Below are 16,325 nucleotides of genomic sequence, written 5' to 3' on the forward strand. Positions count from 1 at the left end.
TCTAAAAAAGAAACAGAAACGAAGAGCAGAAACGGTCTGTTAGATAGGAGACGATGGCCCTCTTTAACGTTCATGACACAGACCGGGTCCCATTCTGACAGGATGAAGCACGAATTGTGATAACGTACCACACAATATGAAAGGAATGTGCCAACAGGAAGTGGAAAATGCCATCAGAGACCCAGTAGCCAGATGTAGCTGCTGATTGCAACACAGGATCTACACTGACTACTGAGCACCTCATAAGCACCCTAAAAACAAGCCGTTGTCCACTTGAGCCATCCTCGGTTTCTCACCGCCATCACTTCCTGAGGAAGACAGAGAGAGAAGTGAGCAGGTTAGACAACCCAAAATCAAAGTGACTGCTGCTACTGAGCACGACGACAGCCCTTCTTTTTGCTCGCGGCACTGGGGAGGGGAAGCTAATCTCCTGATGGGCATTTTTAAGCGTGGCTTTAGCACTCGCGAATATTTCTCATTCTTTCCCATTAGCCTGCAGGCAGGACGTCAGGCAGACAGAAGCCACGGCTCCGGCGCATTTGAACAGCATCTGTGTGCTCCTCACACCCTTTTAACCAAACAGGACCTGAGTTTTGTTCTCTAGTAAAAAGACAAGCGCTTACAGCTATCATGAGTTTCACATCGATGCTATACAATACCATGGCAGTGTATGCCCTGGTTTAAGACAATTCTCCAAATCCACTTAGTGGTTTGGCACGCATGTAAATGCACGCACCGCTCTCATTCAGTGATGCCCAAAGATAATTTTCTTGTCCTGATTTCTGGTGCAAATATATAACCATATTAAAAATGGTACATACAGCCGATTGAGGTTTTGTTTCTATTTTAAGCAAAACACTCACTTAATTTTTGTAAATGTTATGGTGTATTTCTTTTTTACAGCTGTCTCAAGTGTACTGTAAATTTTGAACTGCAATGGGTTTTAGTGTTAATGGAAATGTCCATAAAACAGTAGAATATTACCAGTAGATGTTCTGGGTTATTTTTCTGTTCTGTTTTTCGTGATATTCTTGAAGAAATATCTTCATACATCTACTTAAATAATTTCCCCCAAATTTAATATAAAAATATTGTTAATATTTGCATTTATTTGCAGAAAAAAAAGAAAAAAAAGATGCTCTGTATTTGTTCAGACTTTAAATACCTCAAAGAAAACATGTTCATATTCAAGCAACACAACATTAATATTTGTACCTGGATTTAGAAAAATATAAAAAAATATTATTAATCACAGTTTTCTTGTAACGCTGTCAGTCTTTCACTTTGCTTTTGGATGACCGTATATTACTCCTGATGTTTGACTTTGTTAAAATTCAAGAGACACTTTCCTGGAATGACCACAATAAATCTAGATATGAGAGTCTGGACATCAAGACACAATAAATTGAGAAAAATATTTCCTTTAACTGTTACTACAGTGTATTTCAATCACATCGTTCAGATCTCCTCGACAATCACCATTTTATAAGAGAGATCTTATCAATTAGAAGTGACGTGCTTGTTAAAACCATTAGCCATTTGTTGTGATTGCCCATGGAAAGGCGCAGTATGACTAGAATAAATTATTGTCGCTTTCATAAACAAATTAAAACAACAGAGAGTGACAAAGAGCACAAAACACATCCCACATGAATCCATTTTAACCGGATGAGGATGCGGAGAGCGTGTGGCCATTTAGCAACAACATGCATTATCTTAACAATTAACAAAAACAGAATTATTGCCTCTGACTGACAGGAGCACCCAGAGATGATTTCAGTTCTTTTCACACCCTGCCTCAAAAGCTTGAGCTTTGCATACCTTAGACCTTGTGACTGTATTGATCAAACATACTTTGACCAGCTGATGGTCACTTGACTTCAATTTTTCTCCATTAAGGGAATTCCTTCCCGGCCTCTCCCCTACACTGAATTCCAGTGCTGTGTTCCTTCCACCAGTGGTTGTGTGTGATCGGGCCATGGGAGTGGTGCGGTCTGATATCAGAACTGCGTCACTAATATATATTTGTCTATTGAACGCTTTATTGGCCATCTAGTAACTGTCAGTTGTCATCTGATAAGGGCACTAAAAGTATTTGTTTCTCATATGTGCAGGCGGAGTTATTATTATGCGGCTTAAACAAGCATCTGATTAATGATGACAAAGCACCACAAAATTTTATTCAAATCATATTTGTCGGCCATGGTGGCCATAAAGCGGATTCCTTGTATTAAAACCCCGTAAAAATTTGCTATTTAATTACGGCAGTGACAGCTGACATGGACGGCTATATTGTGTCTCCGGCCCGTCGGTTTTGTTCAACTCTCATTGTATTTCATCTGGCAGCACCGAAAAATGTGTTTGAAACTTAAATGCGTGGATGCACGAATGGAGACTTTGTAAAGACGTCAATCACTAAAGCCGCCTTTAAGTAAGGCAAACAATTCATGTGACAAAGCTCTGTTCTAACGCCATCATCATTTTCTGTTCTTGTCTGATTTCTTGTCTGTGCCGGCAAGCATTTCAGGGAGGTATGTGTTCCTGCCACAACTCTATTGTCTGCCCCCGAGGAGAAGCCCTAGCCTGCGTCTTCACATGAATGACCTGTAAACATTAGGAGAATTCCGTCACATTCCATTCATAACCTTCCACAGCTACTGCTCTCCCATGCGCCTGCTAGTCAGCACAAAAGACTTCTTTCGAAATCGCGCTAAGCTGACATTCTTGTACAACTGCAGCCGAAAGTGCATTTTGACGGTTAAAGTGTAACAGCTTTGCAGTCGATACTGTTGTGGAATCCGAGGCACTGTGTGAAATATAGACACTCTGTGGCATTCAATCTTTTCTAACGCTCACTTGTTCTGACAACTCCAAAATGTGTTACACTGAGTTTGTTTTTTATTTTCTCACAATACTTTTATGCATCCACAAGACTGAACATGAGAAGACTGATGTAGGCAATAATGTATAAAATGTACTACGTTTTGTGTGTCAAATGATACAAAAGTATGAGATGTGCTCACCTGAACTGAAGATTTGGAGAACTGTGGGATCTGAAAAGCCCATCTGAACACACCTGTAAGCAGAAAAAAACAGAGTTTATGAATCTTTCTTTTGGCAATTCCGTGAAAATGTTTGAACCAAAGGTTTTTACTGTATAAACAGCACAGATATTAACAATTGGTGGTTCAAATACCCATGTGACGTCTCTTCAAGTTTTTAAAGCATCTTCAAGATTTTTCCTAGTCAGGTAGTATATCATATATACTACATTGGTAACAAATTCTATCTCTGAACGTTTTCATGTCACATCCATAACACTGCCTGCCTTAAAATTAAGGTAAATAAATGACCATAATAATCCAAATGCAGCTGTGGGACCATGATGAAAGTGAAAGTAATTAAGTGCGTAGCTTAGTCAAATGTTTACAATCTCTGATAACCAAACACTACTCTCACGACTCTTCCTGGCCTCGCCCCATTTTTGGCGTATTTTAAAATCTCCAAATAGTGACATCATGAACCCGGGGGGTAAAGGGCTGAAGTCCGATTGAAGTACTTGAAAAGTGAATTCTGTTAAAGACAATATATCGACAATAACTTTCAGCTTTATCTTTTTTAGATATTGTTTATGCTCTGACAGCAACATTACACACCAACTAAAGTTTGAAAATTGGCATCACGGGGAAGGGCTGCCTTATAAGGAAAATGTCCCCAAAACAGTGCCGCAGATTGAGTTAAAAACCAGTTAAAATCTCTACGGCTCGCATTCCTTGCCTCATAACCATGCTTTGGAAAGACTTTTGCCATCGATCAAAGACACCAGCATAAAAAGCATGACAGGTAAATTCACGACGTTGTTTTAAAAAGCAAGAGCCTTTAGGTCGCCTTCTGAACAGACATCAAAGTTATGACTTGTCAAAGCCACGCGGGGAACTCCAGAGCAATATTTTACGCAAGTGCAATTACTCTCTCCGCACCGTAATGAAAACCGAATCAAATAGCAAATGTGATTTATATAGTGCTCCTTTTTGATGACAAATGTTCGGCAACATTAATGATAAGGATCAATCATCTCTAATGAAGACTTTCACTACAGACTGAGCCCAGATCACAGCAGGCTTTGTGTTTATTGATGGCGATCCAGACATCAGGCCCGTCCAAAACCAGAACTGATGAGCCCCTACTTGTACTACTCACTGTTTACAATATGTGGGCCAGAGCTGTCAGATGAGGGGGTTGAAGATGGGAGGGCAGGAGAAAGAGAAGAGAGGAAGCTGCCAGGGTAGCCTCACCGAGCCGGGCTATTCCTGTAGCCCCATTAAGTTTCAGTTGATGTGGGTTTCCTCCTGGCTGCCTGAGAGATGACTGGCCTGACCACATCCAGATTTTGAGAGGAGCAGCAGCCGAGCCCCTGACCAGAATGCTGTCAACATGGTCGGCCACCAAACAGGATCTGAATCATTACCCACACCAGCCCCTAGCACAGGAGGTGGGGCCGCCAGGGGAAGAAGGGGAACCCAGCTCAAGTATGTGCGTTTCTATTTGTACATACAAAATTGTTTGTGAGAGAAAAAGTGTGCTTTGCGTCCATGTTTTTGTTCGGAACAGTGGGAATCTTAGATGAAAAAAATTGATGGATCATGCCCGCATTTCATTTCAGTTTTGGCAAAATACCACTGAGGACTACTTGTTGAAGAGGGAACTGAGAATCGCTGACAGTTTTGAGGGAGTCAAGTGCACAGTATCATCTAAAAGAGGATATTTTTACGCGATTATGGTGAAATCAATTTTCTACCACATGCTCTGGCCAAGTTTTGTGCTCGCTGCCTTTGACCTTCTACCTACATGTTTCTAAAGAAGTCTGGACTGCTTTCTGTCGATACTGCCTGTGAATACAGCCAACAAGCGGCGAGCAGCTATCACTTTCACAAAGAGGTTGTCTCCTGACATTAGGAAAGCATGAAGGTTGGTTTTTAAGTCTAACTCGATTTAGAATAAGTAACCACGGTGAGCCACATTCGATAAAGGACTGCATCTGGGTAGCCTAGTGTTGATAATCACCCTCGATTGGGTTTTGTTTATACAATCATTCAAAGTTTGGCCCCGGCTGCATAAAAGGTGTACGAGATTCATTTCATTGCCCTAAGCCTGCTCACCCCTAACAGGAGTAGGGAAAAGTGAGATCTCCCGACCAACTTTCTCCGAATCAACGTGTAATTCCATTAGTCTGCCGGCAGATCAGATAAGGCCATCAGGAGGGCGAGCGTAACTGGTTCCGAGAGACTTCTAAAGCGTTGCTAACCGGCGAGATGCCGGATCAGAATAAGAGGCTCCATTTGCCCCAAGTGTTCGGGGAAAGTGAGAGGTTTCTGCCATGCTGCCATCGTGCTAGCAGTCTTGCGTTAGCCAAATTCTGACTTACTCCGGAGCTGGGAAGTCCATTTTCTTCATGACTCTTGTAATGCGGTCCCCATTAGAGAGAAGCCAAACAGATGGGTCATGTTTGAAGTGAAAGGTGATCCCTCGCCGCTCTGATGAGGACGGTTAAGTCTCACGCCGATCTAAAAAGTATGCGCGCACTTTGCTGCCATTCCGAGACCGTTCCGCCTACTGGAAGGTCTGCGCTGGACTCTGTGTAGGACAGGCGAGAGACTCTTTCCAGAGGGCTGTATTGATGGGAAAGAGCTGGCACACAACGGAGCCTACGGACGCTTTACAAGGCTTTGGCAGAAGCGCAAACTAAAGCAAGAAGGATCGAGAGAGAACGAAGGAGCCTGGCTCATAGCACACCCACTCACACTCGCTGGCATGGAGAATAAAAATCATCTACTTTCCGCCGCTGCCATGGGTTCAACTCTCCACGCACACAGAAGTATTTAGTTACACCTAAATAAAAGCCGACTAATTCTTCTTCATTAGAGAAGAGAGTGAACTGACACATTGATATGCCAACCACCTCCACCCCAGACGGCAAAGAGTTTGGCCAAAGGTCTTCCACAGCATGATTTGGGTATCTTCTTTACACCAACTGAGTGCGTTATTAAAGCCATTTCAGAATAGACACAAAACAACAATTTCACCTAAAGAGTTAAAAGAGAGGAAACGTTTGATCTACATTGATATTAATTTTTTTCCATGACGTGTTAGCGCACGTACGCCACTCTATGCTTATTGGAATTCAATGTGCTGCCTGCACTCTACCTAGGTAAGGAAACAGTGCCCATATATGGGCATGGTGACACTCAAAGGCCTGGGTGTGGGTTCCGCCATTACCTGAGCGTGGATGTCACGCACGCACACACCTCTCATTTTGTCTCCCTTAACCCTTCAACTTACAACTCATTACATCAGGAGCATGGAGGCATGGAGACAGGCATGAAAACAAAAGCAAGTCTCTGACAGGAAGACCAGATCTTTAGTTCAAGATAACTATGATGTTGTTTAATCAAAATTTTAGGGTCAAATACTCTATATTCTTTATTTTTACCACATTTTACAATTATTGAGAACTCATCAAAAGAATAGATCAACACAGCAGGAACTATAGGAAAATGTATTCATTTATGTATTCATTCTTATACTAATATAATAATAATTAGTCGTATTAATACTCCTTTTTATATAAAATGAACCAATTTAATTATAATAGTACAATAATACAAGTATAATAATAATTTAAATAAATTAAACCAAAAAAGGAATAATGAACAAAGAATAATTAATAATAAAATATTTTTTGTCTGCACAACTCATTTTAAATATTTAAGTTAACAAATGTTTTCAAGATCATGATAAACGTTTCAGTCAAGCGATCTTAAACATTTGACTGAAATTATAGGCAAGACGCAGATGGAGGGTTGTGGCGGGAGCTTGCGCAACCTGCCAAACTGACCCTGTGGCACATTTACGGCAGGTAGGCTATATCATGGCAATGTCCCACGTGGTGACTTAAGTCTTGCCGGTACACACCCATGGATACCTAAGTGCTCTCATTACCCAAACACTCTCGACTCGAGTAAAACGTGCCATGGCTCCCTCTCATTCCACCCTGAAGCAAGTCGCTGCCACCCCTTCCTGCACAGGGAGTGTAAGTCTGACGTCTCAAACAGCACAAGTGCAAAAATGAGTATTCCGTTCATTTAAAAAAGTAACCTGATGATTCACAACTGCCACTGAAACCCTAACTACAGTAAAAGTATGACCTAGAAAATCAAAGCGGCGTCACACCCGAACAGAAGCGTTGATTTTAAGGTTGACTTCAGAATTGATTCACTGTAAAACAGCGCTTGAGGAAAAAGGCAAATATTTTAGATACTTTTTTTTTCGCCCTGCAGAAAAGACTAGCTTAGACTAGTATGAATTTCCATGCTGGTATGATACTGGTCGAGTTTATGGACCAGTATAGCCGTGTAATATTTATAAGTAAAACACAAATACAATGCTGGTCTTTAAACCTTTTCCATGCAATAGACAACAGTATCAAGCCTGAGGAAAACAATGGTTTATATCATACCATTTCACATTCACAACAAACTCATACCGAACTTCCTTGGGTGGGCATGAGAACTCGCCCGCTGAGAGCTGGGCCAAAGGGAGGGGAAGATTTTGTATACTTTTAGAACACAAAGAGATGGAGGATGCACGAGCATGTTGGTGGGCGTAGGTACTATTGCCGCACCCTTCAGCAAGCCCAGGGGTCAATGTGTGACCGGCACATTCCTTTGGCTGTTTGAGGCGTCAGTATTGCACGCACATGCACACACCCTCTCCACACCCAACATCCTTTAACTTCCTATGCAAGTCTCACGTGGTGGCAGGTAGCCTTGAGATCTAAATTTAAGGCGGCTTTTGTTTGCAGTAGTTTCCGGAAGGCGCCTGTGCAAAGTCGGCAATAAAATAATTAGGTTAGTGTGTGAGCTGACTGTTTCAGGGACTTTAACACTTCCTTTGTCTGTACTACCCATCTGTATACTACCCATATATATATATATCAAAAATCCTTCGAAGGGAATTCATTCAAATAGATTTTTAGTTTACTTATTTTAATTTATCAATTTGCAAGAAAATCAATAATGCATCCAAAGGTACAATTAAGGCGTCATGAAATGTATTCTGTTCATCTTTGTATCTATTAACTCTATATAAATAAAATAGGTCTATTGTATAACAATATACATTTATTTTGTTTCTGTTTCAAAAATACTCTATTTTCCTAGTCCCAAGCATAACTCAAAGTTTTTCGTTGAAGGTCATCTACGCACATGTACACTAGATCCTCAAGGACAACAGCTGGGCACAGAGCCGAATCCAGTGTGTCTCTCTGTACCGCATTCTGATTGGCCCATGACTAAGTGTATGAAACCCACACTTCCTTAACACCGATCAGCCCCCAAAACTGACAAATATATCCACACGCAAACAAGCGCTCTGGCCGATGTTGCAGTGACAGCTGGTGGAATAGACAGAAAAGGTAAAGCTAAACACCGGTAATTCCACCCACCGTCTGGCCAATAGTGGGCCAGCCAGCAAACCAGAGAATGTGTCCTCTGATTAACTAACAGCAGCCGGCCAATCAGAAGAGATACTCACACACTCCATTCATAAGAAGCAGCATTGTGCGGGGACTCTATAAATTCTTCCTCTTTCTGTGTTCACTAGCCATAACCGTAACAGAGCGTTCACTCATTGGTGGACACTCCGGGCAACAAAAACCCCCCCGGAACATAACCGCTGTCCCAGGGGAACCCCAAAAATATGTTCCCAGCCTCCATGAGCCACATTGACAATTCTCTCTCATTGATCTGACTTATATCTGATATAAATATATTTTAAATATTGGCTGAAGAATTAGTTTCGTCTGGTCTAAAAACCATCAACTTTACTCACTTAAGTCATTCATGTGACACAGATAGAAAACGAAAGCAGAATTAATGAATGGCAGACCTACCCACAAAACACACACACACTTATCACACATGTAGGCTCTTGTATATGTATATGTATATGTATATACATTAAACCTTCAAACACACAATAACAAAATAATAATAAATTTTTTTTTTTTTTTTTTTTTTCTGTCAATTTAACCCTCTGAATATCTCAACCTACTTATCGAGAACCTGCAAACAATTTCTCAGTTTAAAAGCCCACCATATGATATTCATTAGTCCAGCACTTTTTTCCCTTCTCATTGACTTACTCAGTCTGGGTGAAAAGAGCATTTCCTGATGGCTGAGCGCTGCCTGCATGTGCGGGGTCCCCAACTTCCCCCTCATCCAGCCTCTTCAGGAGCCGAGAAGGAACTGGTCAAGAGACGCTGAAGTCTGTTCTCTACCGTCTCGCTGCTGGAAAATAAAACAAAACTCCACTGAGCTCAACAGCATTATCAGTCTTCTCCATACGAGTTCCACACGTTTTTTCGCTTTCCACTCGCATTCTTCGGCGACTAATCAGTAACAGTCTTAAAGTGACAGATGTAGGAAGCGCGTGGTAGGTGCTTCCCCGTTTCAGCAGAGACTGAATAATATCAGTTATCACAGTCGCTGCCTTTAAGCTCTACCGTCCCCTCCCACACTATCTCTAACTCTCTCTTTCTCTCCCTGAGCAACCGTCTCTCTCTCTGTCTAAACAGTCAGTCATACACGGGAGTCAGACTGCCGCAGTTCTTATAGAGTCGGGTGTGAGGGGGCCGAGCGATTCGCCTGCAGCCTATCAGTGTTCAGGAGAGGTCCTATTTCAATGCTGCTGTGAATTGAGAGGTTAGTGAGAGGACACCCATTCAGAAAAAAAGCAGGGGGAGAGCGAAAGGGAGGAAGAGAGAGAGAAATGCCGGCAGTCGTGGTGAAAAACGCCTGGGCTGTTCCTCCGATCTTTAGAAGCAGGAAACTCCCCTACTTATGTGACTGAGGAACAGCCTGTGTCCTTTAATAAAGATTCCTGTCCGATTCTGCCCTACTAAACCGTCTAAAACCTTCTTTACCCAAAGTCGTTCACGACAGTCAACGTGTATTGTGACAGTATGAAAGACGTTCATAAACTTGTCAGTTTAGCTTTACTCAGAGACCACCAGAATAAAAAAAGTGTCATTTTCTCTCATTAACTTTATTAATAATATAATGACATTTGATACATATGATGCCTTATTATTCAGCATAAACAACATGTCTAATGTTTATTTTCTTTTTTAACGGCAGCAGAAACGTAGTTTACAAACTGTAACTAAAGTACAAATCTATTAAATGTTTTTTTAAATGTATAAATATAAAATAAAAGCGAAAAATCCCACAGCTGGCAATTTTATCACTTAACACTACGAAACAATTTGATTAAAAATATCAGGTTCCAGATTCAAATATTTTTCGACTAGACACTTTGATTGATAGAAACCGATAAAAAAGGAGACACACTATAGGTCTGTTTTATACCCAATTAAAGTCCAGCATCTCAAGAGCAGAACAACTCATTCTACTTCATCCCCATAAATACCCAACTAGGGCTGTCACGGTATCACATTTTTACATCGAGGTTATCATGGGCGCCGTCGATATCACGATATCGATTGAAATTGTTTTAGAGAATGAATAAATAATGCTGTCAGTCAAATTCATCTTTGATTTTGTGTGTTTTTTTGACGAATCACATTTTAAAATTAAAGTGTACAATATTACCATAATGTATGTGTAGAATGAACATTGAATTGATCAATCGTGTTTTTTAATATCAGGGTTATTGTCGATCCCAATATATTGTGACATACCTAACCCAACTGTCAATCCAGGAGAAAGTACCTGAATTCTCTTTGGCTTTGGGAAACCTTAAACCGCAGAGGGACACTCATCTGTTTAATATTTCAGAGCTTCACCTTTCCACTGAAATAAAAGACAGACCAAAGAGAGACTTATATAGAAAGCCGACAGAAACGACATCTCTACCTGCCCCTCTCACTCTTTACAGTTCTATGGAACCAGAGCACGGCTGAAACTTCTTTTAAACTACCATATTTTAGTTGTTAGTCACCAAAGAATAGTGAGTCATCACCGTGTGCTCCGGACCGCGCCGTGTGGAGCTCGTACAAGCCCAGTATTTTACCCCCGCCGTCTGAGTAATACAGCGCAGCTCTGTGCTTCTCTACTGCCCACCTTACAATACACAAACACCGGCCGGTCAGCCACAGGATGCTCAAATGAGGCTCAGTCATCAGCAGTGAAAAGACGACGAATTGAAAAGTGAATAAGTCTCCTATGTGACTCAGAGAAATATTTCTTAGTCATGCTATTAAAATGGGAAATATGGCGATTAATTGCTGTGGTGTGGTCTCCCAAAAACAACAATTTATTTATGTTTTACATTTATATATAAAATATGTTATACTTTTTTTTTAAAGTTCTAAAACTATATTTAAACACTGCAAGATGCAATATTTCATTTCATTTCATCCATAGACATAAATAGTTTCAATTAATTACGTTTTGTGGTTTAGAAAACAAACATATTTTTGTATTACGGTAAACCGTAAAAATATTTGAAATCTCTCTATTTTTAGATAACCAATCATGTAATTTTTGATATTGAACCATTTAATATTTCCTTTTTTTAACTACCATTTGAACCTTCTTATATATCATGCTGGCATAATGCAGATCATTAACAGGTTTTACTTTAACGTGTGAAGTCCATGTTAGCTTGCTGTTATAAAGCAAAAAGGAGACTGTCAAATACTGTAGAATTCTGAAAATGATAGTATTTTTTCACTATAGTTCTTATACTAGTTTAATTTTATCTAATGAGGAAAATGAAGAATGTATTTCAATTAATACACTCAAGCTTTGAGATCCCACTGTAATTAATATTTTATTTAGAGATTTTCGCATCTCTATAACATAAAAAAATTAACCCTTAAAGATCTGTGATTTATGTCATTCTCAAGGTCAGAACAGTTGTATAAATGAACTGTCTATTGTAAACATCTCACACCTACTTTGCTCATCTCTTCACTTTAATCTGTACACAACATTCAATGTGTGTTTAAGCTCCTGCTGTGTCAGTCTGCTGGTTGAAATCGAGTTTGACCACAGACAGCGTGTGTTCCGATAGAAGGGAGGAGGTGACGCTGATTCACACATCAGAACACGTTAATGTACCGCATTGACGTTTTTCTTTAACTGTGTAACTTGGTCCCAAGCATCTTGTTGTCAGTGGGCTGAAAGCTTATGACTCAGGAACATCACAATGTAAGCACAGGACAAGCAGAGGCGATTATTGTTGTTGTTGCAACCATGTGCTTCCCACTCCTATCATTTGAGAGAGGAATTTAAAAACGGTTCTCCTACTTGAGGAAATTATCTTAACTGCTACCTTACATATTAGATCAAAAAAACTATTATAAAAACGTGCAGAATTTTGGATTGAGCAACAGCTCTTTGATATATTTGAGTGGGTAGTACTGTTATCATTTTCTAAACATTTTGAAGAAATTAATACATTTTTTGAAGATTACAAATTGAATTAAATTTTGCAAAGTAAATTTTTTTAATAATTTCAATAACCGATTCTAATCTTAAAATGCAGTTGTTTTTAATATTTATTTATAAGAAACTCTAAAGTGCAAGATCACCTATTAATATATAGTTTATTAAATGCATTTCTTTCTGAGAAAATTAAGTACTAAATAAATAAATTAATAAATAATCACAGTATATGATTATCATATAAAAACATTGCATTCTGAACCATAAAAGAGGCAAAAATACTTATTTGGAAAAAACTCTCCACAGTTTTTACAGACTGTTATCAAAAATGTGAAAATAACCCAAAATACATAAACAACTACACTAAGCTAATAATTTGAAGTGAGAATTTAAGAAAGCAAATACCACCTTTCTATTCAAGTATGGTCTTGTGCGTTTCAGCCACACAGTCGCCTTGCATGCTTTGCATGCTTATTACTTAAGCACATAATAAAGCCTACAAAACCAGACAGAATATAAAAATTTCTTGAAATTCTTCACATTCCATTTGTATAAAAGGTGTGAGGCTGTAGCTGAAAACAGCACCATGAATGTAAAGATAAAAGACTGGTCCAGCCTGTGCTCACTGACCTCTGCAACCTCACTTGGACCTGATAAACTACAACCTAATGCAGTATAGGGGTCGAGACAGTTTTAGCAATGACTGACCCTAGCTGCTGAGAGACTGGAATTATTCATGAGCCAAACACTATGAAAGATCAATCTGGTTTCAAATCAATTTGGTTACTCCTTCCCTCACAATAACAGTGCAATCCCACTTTATGGTAAGGGTGGGAGAAAAAATGAATATTTTAAAGTATTGGAATACTTTGCCTCAAGATACTGTATCTTCGTGCCAAGAATTAATATTTTTAGTTGCATTTTTTCATATGAATATTTATGTCTGTGAAAAGGCGAAGCATACCGTAGCATTCAACACACAATCAATTATTTCTGTTTGACCAGAATCCAAACTCGACGGAGCTAAAAAAGTTAAGGTGATTATAATAAATGTAGGCAATGCTGTACAATTAAAGAGAATATAAAAACCTAGAATTCTAATGCAAACGTAATAGAAACACACGGTTTACATAATAAAGTATACTTAAAAATAATACCCTTAAAATAACCTTTTTTTCATTTTCAAAAGCATAACATGCTTAACTCACTGCACACGGATATATATTTTACACAAGCGTATATGCACAAATGTTCATTGTGCATCATCCCAACAGTGACAAAAGCATCTCCAAATGCTCTGTGGGTTAAAAACGACCAATGCTGTAATCAGATTCATTCAGGGTCATTCAAATAACGGCTCAGCTGCCAACATCAGGTGACCACATCAATCGTAAGACACACTGGATCTTATGGTGACAGTGAGCTCAGATAGCCCTCGTCTGTGCGAGCGAGCCCAAACCACATGACTGTGCTCTCCTAGTTTAGGACACAATGGAATTTGGTTAGTCTGCTGGTGAGAGACGTCAGGTTGACGTACTGCCGCCACCCTGTCCCTCCTCCTTGAACGTAGTTCTGCGGCTTGTGTGCATGCCTGCCCGGTCTCACCCCGCTGGTTTCTACCAGTATTGCCCCAGGCACTAGATGGCTATATTAGGTGGCAGCCAGCTGCCGGTAGTCAGAGAAGAACATGCAGCTGTGATGTCATTGTCATGCATTGGAGGCATGGCTTTACGGGCCTGCAGATAGCGCTGCGTGCTTGTGTTGCATTCTGCCTTGCACACACGCTCTCCCTCTGTCATTTCACCAGCATGCGAACGCGGCTTTTAAAAGGCACAAGACTCTGCGCCCAAACACTTTGTAACCATGCCAACCATCTGCTTGACATAGCTGACAAGACAAAGAGGGATTGAGCCGGTGAGTGGAGGCGAATCTGACCCTGATTCAGGAATGTGAAACATTCCTATTGAGGAAACCAACGGTCTCTTAATGATTAGTTGTAAAACCACGGTTATAATTGTAGGACACTTTGTGTCCGTCTTCGCGTATGCAGAGGTGTTGTTCCCCAACAGTGTTACTTTTTACTCCAGTCTGTCTGAGCAGCTAATATGAGACACGATGCTTAGAAAAATTCAATACTTACATAGAGCCGTCAACTGGATAAAAATTATGATCAAACACAGAGGACTTTTATTGCCTTTGCAATACTTGACCATTGTGTCATCATCCTGTTTTTAGGCATCCCACACCACGTTTTATTCGAAAATTATTTTATCATTTACTCACCCTCGTGTCCTTCAAAACCTCTATGAATTTTCTTTCTTCTGCAGAGCAGAACAAAATATATTTTGAAGAACGTTGGTATCCAAACAACATTGAATGCCATTGACACAAAACCTCAGAGAGATTCCTTAAAATATATATTTTTTGTTCCACAGAAGGAAGAGACAAACACATTTTGAATGACATGAGGGTGATTTAATGATAAAATAATTCATATTATTGTGCGTTGTTTGTCATCGACAAATATCTTGAATTGAATTTTTAACATGGAGTTAATAAGGGCATTATCAAACAGGACATTTTTGGTAACGGTGGAGACTTTTACGAATGTTAAATTTATCCAAAGGTCATTGAGTTTTCAAATCATGCTATTTTTCTTAAATATAAATTGTACTGAATGAACCCGTAACGTTGACAACCTCACTTCAACTCTACTATATTGTGACTTATTAATAATGCAAGCAACGCTCTCAATTGTCTGTCCTCAGATTGAACTGCATTTCAATCAAGTGTGATAGTCACATTTTATGAATAGAAATTGGAACAGAAATGTTGGTTTGTATGACATAATATGAAAACATTTTCTATGTGAGATCAAGTAAGTGAAACCAATCTGGTGATAAGTACGAATTTAAGATTTCCTGTCCCCTGCCACAGGGCTTTGTGTGATGTTGGGGTGGTAAACAGTGAGAAAAAGGTTAAGACTCCATTAAAGCCTTAACACCTTGGCTGGCCCTTTAAAAGGTGTCAGATGCAGGGGAGATTGTCACTCTCTCTCTCTCTCTCTCTCTCTCTCTCTCTCTCTCCACCCCCACCGCTTCGTTGTCTGTTGGTCTGTAGCATTCTTCTGCCTGTGATCGCCCCCACAACGCCCACCTCTTTTATTCTCTCCTCATCTGCCCACACACTCCCTGCTCACGCTCGCACTGACACACGCCCAGGCCCCTCGTCAACCCCCGCCTGACGCCTCGGGTTGTCCCTCTAAACTCAGGATGCGGGACCCCCGCCTTGTGCCGCGGTGATCCCATCCGCTCTTCCCCCACGTATATCCTGTGGGCTGTCCGTCACCTATACGATAGGGTGCAAGAGGAGAGTCCCTGCTTCCCTCTTCCGCCCCCTCTCCAGAGCAAGAGTGACCAGCAACACATAGGCAGACGCCCTCGCCCTGGAAGTTCCGAATGCGTTCTTTTGAAACATTCCAATCCACCCCAAAAGGGGTTTCCTGCTCTCACACCCAGGCCCTCCGCCCTCCTCCCCTGGCCCAGACATGAGTTCTTTCAGGGCTTCCTGGAGTACCACCTTCAATTATCTCAAGGCCGGAGAGAAAGTGCTGATGGTATACAATGCTGAGTAAGTTCCCTTCCATGCATTACCCGCTAAAGCGGAGAGGCGTAATGAAAGGCGGAAGTGATTACTCTGGCACGGGATCTCGCTGGACATCAGCATGGTTGACGGAGACACTCCAGAAGAGATAAACAAGTCAGCGCGCAAAGAAAAAAAACAATACGAGTTACGGGACGAGAGAGCGATGCCGGATTAAAAGCGGAACTAGAAATTCAAGAGGGGACTGAGGGA

This window comes from Triplophysa dalaica, chromosome 8 (assembly GCF_015846415.1).
Source record: "Triplophysa dalaica isolate WHDGS20190420 chromosome 8, ASM1584641v1, whole genome shotgun sequence".
NCBI classification, from domain to species: domain Eukaryota; kingdom Metazoa; phylum Chordata; class Actinopteri; order Cypriniformes; family Nemacheilidae; genus Triplophysa; species Triplophysa dalaica.